The sequence below is a fragment of the Rhinopithecus bieti genome, unplaced genomic scaffold, assembly GCF_001698545.2.
Source record: "Rhinopithecus bieti isolate Rb0 unplaced genomic scaffold, ASM169854v2 scaffold_35856, whole genome shotgun sequence".
NCBI lineage: Eukaryota > Metazoa > Chordata > Mammalia > Primates > Cercopithecidae > Rhinopithecus > Rhinopithecus bieti.
This window is the reverse complement of record NW_016815820.1, coordinates 2,545,952-2,552,555: the sequence shown is the minus strand read 5'-3', so window position 1 is coordinate 2,552,555 and position 6,604 is coordinate 2,545,952. Positions and strand designations below refer to the sequence as shown.

The window sequence follows — 6,604 nt, the reverse complement described above, 5'->3', positions numbered from 1 at the left end:
TGCTCATTTCCCCTGCCTGAAATCTAAAGCTGCTTCAGAGGCATAAATTTTCTGGTCAGATGGCACAGAAAAATTTCTTTCCACATTTAAACAGTGGAAGAAGGGGCACTTCTGAATTTCATCTTTCATAGACAGCATATACAGTGTTTAACATCTTCTGGATGTTAAAGAAAATATTATTCTAACACTTGTTAAAATGGCAAGGAAGAATTTATTCAGTGCCAAAGGGGAGATTATGCTTCACTCTGAATACAATAAAGGCAAGTGGGATTTATAGCCAACTAGCAGAGTGAGGGGTCACTGCATGGAAAATTACTAAAAGGAGATTCTTGTTAAACCGACTTAACAGGACTCTTGTCGAAGGCAGGTCAGGGTGATTAGATATTAAGGATGGGGGATTCTCTTTAAATTGACTTAGCAGAATTCTTTTCTTACTGAGTTTATTCTTTTTTTTGGTGGGGAGGGGGAAGGGTCTCGCTCTGTCTCCCAGACTGGAGTGCAGTGATGTGATCATTGCTTACTGCAGCCTCCACCTGCCGGGCTCAAGCGATCCTACCATCTCAGCCTCCTGAGTAGCTGGGACTACAGGGGAGCACCGCCACGCCTGGCTAATTTTTTGATTTTTTATAGAGATAGGGTCTCCCTATCTTGTCCAGGCTGATCTGAAACTTCTGGGCTCAAGAGATCTCCCACCTCAGCCACCCAAAGTGTTGGGATTACAGGCGTGAGCTACTGTGCCTGGCCATGAGTTTATTCTCTTTTTTTCTTTTTCTTTTTTTTTTTTGAGACGGAGTTCAAGGTCAGCCTAGCCAACACGGTGAAACCCCTTCTCTACTAAAAAATACAAAAAAATGAGCCAGGCATGGTGGAGGGCATCCCAGCTACGGGGGACGCTGAGGCACGAGATAGCTTGAACTCAGGGGAGGCAGAGGTTGCACTGAGCCGAGATCGCCCCGCTGCACTCCAGCCTGGGCGACAGTGAGACCCTGTCTCAAAAAAAAAATAAAGACTCTGAGTGAAGTAGTGTTAAGTGGAGCCAGGAGAAAAATAAGATGACCTCTTAATGGCCCTTCAAATGTATAAAGCTTTCTCGTTCAGGGATGAAAGACATAAAGGTGTAGCCCAGGCGCGATGACTCAGGTCTGTAATCCCAACACTTTGGGAGGCCGAGGCAGTTGGATCTCTTGAGCCCAGGAGTTCAAGACCAGCCTAGGCAACATGGCAAAACTCAATCTCTACTAAAAATACAAAAATTAGCCTAGCGTGCAGGCGGAGCTGTATGGGCACCATGGTTGTCCCAGTTACTCAGGAGGCTGAAGTGGGAGGATCACCTGAGCCTGGGAGGTCGGGGCTACAGTGAGCCGTGTTCGCACCACTGCACTCCAGCCTGGACGACAGAAAAAGAAAAAAGAAATAAAGGTATAAAAGAAAAAAAAAAGTAAACAGCTTCTTCCAGGGGATGAAGTAGGTTTCTTTGGGTGAGATCGCTGCTCAGGACTTAGGAGAGCTATCAAGGGCAGAGTTCCACTCCTGGGGCCCGGTCGCCTGAGCACTACAAGTCCCAGCAAGCGCCGCGCGGAGGCGGGGCTTGTGACCGTTGTGACGTGATGGGCGGGGCCAGGGGGACGGGCTCTCCCTCGAGTGCTTAGCCCCGCCCCCGTCCCACTCTGCCCTGTTGCTGTCGCGCCGCTGCTGGCTGCTGTCCCTGGTGAGTGCCTCAAGTGGAAAGGGGCAGTTAGGCCCTCGAGGTGCCCCCATTCAGACTTGCAGTCCTGAGAAGGGGCCACGGGGGGTAGAGATGTGGCCGGTTTCGGTTCTCATCGCAGTTCACCCTCTGAGTTGATAGTGGGAGTGGTGTCCTGAAGGCCTTGGAGCCCCTCCCTCGGTCCGGGAGGGTTGCGGGGCAGTTTTGTCCTGCGGAGGGCAGCGCTGCAGTGCTGTGTGGCTGGGTGGGAGGCTCCTCGAGCAGAAGAGACACCCCTGGCGGCGGCTGCCACCCCACGGGTCGTGGCGTCCCGTCCCCTCCCGCGGGCCCAAACTGTGGTGGTTCCGTAATCCCTCGCCTGGATGTCATCGCCGTTGGCATCGAGGCGGAGGTGGGGCCTTGCTGCGTCACCCTGAGCAAGTTACTTTCTCTTTGGGCCTCAGTGTCCCCCTTTACGAGTAGGTTTGATCCCTGAAGCACCAGGGTTTGATCCCTGAAGCACCTTGCCTTTTGCATGCTGCAACTGTCGGAGAAGGCGTTCTAGGCAGGAGGAGAGAAGTTATCGTGATCTGCCTCTTTACAGTTAATCCATTGCCCCTCCACCACTGACCCAGCTTAGTTCGGGAGCTAATGTTCCCACTTGTATATTATTTCAACTCCACTGGATGTGTTAACTCTTTTCTATCCCTTGGATTCTTGCTTCAGATGCAAGCCAACAAGTGGCCATGAGCTGAGTAAAATATGGATAATATAACTTATTCTATTATTGGAAACCTCCGTTGCAACTAAAGGACTTTATGTGGTAGGTCTTTGTAGCTTGTGGAGAATACATGATTAAGGAATATCCAGATGGCTCAGTTTCCCAGGTATTTTCAAGGGACCTGGAAACTCTATCCTTTGGCAGACATGACAGCTGTGGAATGGAAAGGGCCTTGAAAAAGGTAGTCAATAATCCTGAGTTACCTGGCACTAACAGGTCATATTGTCTTTCGAGTCAGATAGTGCATCTGTGGCTCTTTAAAATTTTAATTTGGCTGACTAGGTGCGGTGGCTCACGCCTGTAATCTCAGCACTTTGGGAGGCCCAGGCGGGCGAATCACCTGAGGTCAGGAGTTCAAGACCAGCTTGGCAAACATAGCAAAACCCTGTCTTTATTAAAAATACAAAAATTCGTGGGGCATGGTGGCGGGCGCCTGTAATCCTAGCTACTTGAGAGGCCGAGGCAGGAGAATCGCTTGGACCCCGACGGTGGAGGGTGTAGTGAGCCGAGATGTGCCACTGCACTCCAATCTGGGCAACAGAGTGAGACTCCGTCTCAAAAAACAAAAAACAAACAAAAATTTAATTTGGCGGTATGTATTGATAGAATGTCATGTAGCCTTAATTTTTTTTAGATGCAAAGAGAGTTAAATGAACTCTTTCACTTCTTTTTTCCTTCATTTAGGATCATCATTATATCAGGCAAGGTCCTTGAAGATTTTCTAGCCTGAGCCATGCATTTTACTGATGAGGAAACAGGCCAGAAAAGGATAGTGTGACTTGGCCAAGCTCTCAGAGTGGCAGAACTAAGATAGGAACCCAGCTTCCTTGGCTGTTAGCCTAGTCCCCTTTCCACCACACTTCAAACACTGTCACTGCCCGTGTCACAGGGACATGGCATGTCAGAATCACCCCTGTCAAGGGAAAAGTGGATGGTCTCAGTAAAATGGAGATTAGTACATAGCTTTGAGCCTTTCAGAGTTTCCAGTTGCCTACACCTGATGTCCCAGAACTATTCTTTCCATCTTCCCCTAGAACTGGTGCCGGCACTATGGTGGTGTGGATGTGAGATGAGGGCCTGTTTAGAACAAGCTGTACAGCAAATTCAAACAATTGTTAATGAGTAGTAATAAAAGGCCTCCTGGGGTGTAAAATTTTTATAAGACACTCTGAAACATTTTCATATTTTAGGTAAGGGTCTAGAATTAACTTGGAAATTGTGGGCTGGAGCAAATGGCTCGATAATTTGAAGACCAGTGATTGTGTCTTTGCTTTTGCTACCTGTTTCAGGGTCATCTACACACACCCATAGTATCCACTGCCGGTATTCTTTAAGGCTGGTTATGTGTAAGCATCTCTGCCAGGGCCAGGGAGAAATGGGATTCAAATCAATTCATCCATTTTTGCTAATTGCTAATTGTTTAGAAAGAAAAGTAATCAGAAGGCCAGGCGCACTGGCTCACGCCTGTAATCCCAGCACTTTGGGAGGCCAACATGGGCAGATCATGAGGTCAGGAGTTCGAGACCAACCTGGCCAACATAGTGAAACCCCGTCTCTACTAAAAATACAAAAATTAGTCGGACATGGCGGCACGTGCTTGTAGTCCTGGGAGGCTGAGGCAGGAGAATCACTTGAACCCGAGAGGCAGAGGTTATGGTTAGCCGAGATCACACTACTGCACTCCAGCCTGGGCAACAGAGAGAGACTCTGTCTCAAAAAAAAAAAAAAAAAAAAAAAGTAAGCAGAAAGATAAGGAATCCAATTAAATTGGGTTTGACTAAAACTTCATTTTTACTGTTCTCAAATGAAGAATTGATTTGCATTTCTTTCTTGGTTGTAGAAGCATTTGATTTCCTTCTGTGAAGTAATCTGTAGTCTTCATTTCTTTTGAAACATATGCCCACTGGTATAAAAGGCTAATGTAAAAATGTTGGCCATTTAAAAAATTTTCTGCTACAAAGCCTATCAGTATATTTTGCAGATGCAGTTAGAAAGAGCAGAAGTAGGCTGGGCATGGTGGCTTACGCCTGTAATCCCAGCACTTTGGGAGGCCGAGGCGGATGGATCGCCTGAGTCCAGGAGTTCAAGACCAGCCTGGGCAACATGGTGAAACCCTGTCTCTACAAAAACACAAAAATTAGCCAGGCATGTGCCTAGGGTCCCAGCTACTCCAACTGAGGTGAGAGGATCGCTTGAGCCAGGGATGTCAAGTCTGCAGTGAGCCGCATTCATGCCATTGTACTCCAGCCTGGATGACAAAGGAAGACCCTGTGTCAAAAAAAAAAAAAAAAACAGCAAGAGCAGAAGTAGAACAGGCTGCTGTTCCTTTTCTTCAGGAAGATATAAGAGGATCTATGTCCTCATGGAACAGCCCTGGGAGTAGTATATTAGGCCTGAAAAGCTCATTAGATGAAAATGTGTCAGGTTTTCTTGGAAGCTAGGAGACAGTTCAGGGGACTCATTTAAAAATACTTTCCCATTATTGCCTGCTCCTCTGGGGGCCCTAATCCTTTTGGAAACTGAGCTGAAAAAAGGTAATGACTATGTCAGAGGCCAAATAAAGTTGCCTCTGACAGTTTGTGGACTCTGTGCATTATTTTCCCCATGCTTGATAGTTTTGTTTTTGAAAATCCCTACTTGTTTTCTCTGTTCACTCCTTATGTGAATCACTCCTTTGATTTGAGGGTAGGAGTAAGGAATTAGGTGGAATACCACTTTATAATTTCTAGGGGACCTAGTTCATCCCACTAATTTTTCATAACTCAGTAGTTCTCTGGGCTTCTAAATTTAACTTTCACTCTTCTTATATTTCTTCTCTTTTCTTTAACTCTATGAATTGCTGCCAAATTAGAAATGAATGGTAGACAGGTTCTATAGTGGGAAAGGGGGTTAAAGGAGGGGAAGTTGATGCTAAAGTCATTTTAATTTTCATGGCCAGGTATAGTGACTCACGCCTATAATCGCAGCACTTTGGGAGGCCAATGCGGGAGGATTGCTTGAGTCCAGGAATTCAAGACCAGCCTGGGCAACATAGGGAGACCCCATCTCTACAAAAATACAAAAATTAGCTGGGCATGGTGGCGCATACCTATAGTTCCAGCTACTTGGGAGGCTGAGGTGGAGGATCACTCGAGCCTGGGAGGCTGAGGCTGCAGTGAGCCATGGCTATGCCACTGTACTCCAGCCTGGGTGACAGAGTGAGACCCTGCCCCCCCACCAAAAAAAAATAATAATTCTCTTTACATATCTTCCCTCCCCTGTCCACAAATACTCATTTCTAGACTACTTTGTCAGAAAGGTAATTTCCCAAGCCATTGTTAGAACCCATTTCTCCCAGGAATTTTATCACTGGGAGGAAGGGAAGACAAAAGATTACTGACCTTAAAACTCAGTAGATGGCCTCCCTCCAGGAAAAACTAGAGTACTTCCTCACTGACCAAGTTCGGGTTGGCATGGTTATGTTCTAGTTTACTCATGGCCCTTTGTGTCCACAACTTGGTAAAAAGGAGAAAAGAGGCCGGGCGCGGTGGCTCAAGCCTGTAATCCCAGCACTTTGGGAGGCCGAGACGGGCGGATCACGAGGTCAGGAGATCGAGACCATCCTGGCTAACACGGTGAAACCCCGTCTCTACTAAAAAATACAAAAAACTAGCCGGGCAAGGTGGCGGGCGCCTGTAGTCCCAGCTACTCGGGAGGCTGAGGCAGGAGAATGGCGTAAACCCGGGAGGCGGAGCTTGCAGTGAGCTGAGATCCGGCCACTGCACTCCAGCCTGGGCAGTAGAGTGAGACTCCGTCTCAAAAAAAAAAAAAAAAAGGAAAAAAAAAAAGCCACGGCTGTTCTCGTTTTTTTGCCTCCTCAAACCCTTTCCCAGTCTTGGCAGAGGAGAATTTTAACCTTATTTCAAGAATGATTGAGTTCTCAATACCCCAAGTGCCATTGGATGCCCTCTGAATCCCTTCTGGGAAGGTGATGAGATTTCTGAAATGGGAAACTCCGTAGGGTCTTTTGCATTTTTGATAAGCAAGGAACCAAAGCTGTTGACTTTTCCAGACACATTATTAGGTTTTCAGGTGAATGAAAAGAGCTAGAAGTTCGTTTTTTTTTTTTTTTTTTTTTTTTTTTTTTTTTTTTTTTTTTT

At 46.7% G+C, this 6,604-nt stretch overlaps 1 protein-coding gene across 6 annotated transcripts in view; it reads left to right on the top strand.

Annotated features, from left to right (window-relative positions):
• Positions 1–1,596: 1,596 nt before the first annotated feature.
• CALCOCO2 (calcium binding and coiled-coil domain 2) overlaps positions 1,597–6,604 on the top strand; it is a 36,730-nt gene continuing 31,722 nt past the window's right edge. For all 6 annotated transcript variants that reach the window (XR_001881841.1, XR_001881840.1, XM_017853992.1 and 3 more), the window contains exon 1: positions 1,597–1,708. The gene's annotated coding sequence lies outside the window, so the exon portion shown is untranslated. The remainder of the gene's footprint in view (positions 1,709–6,604) is intronic.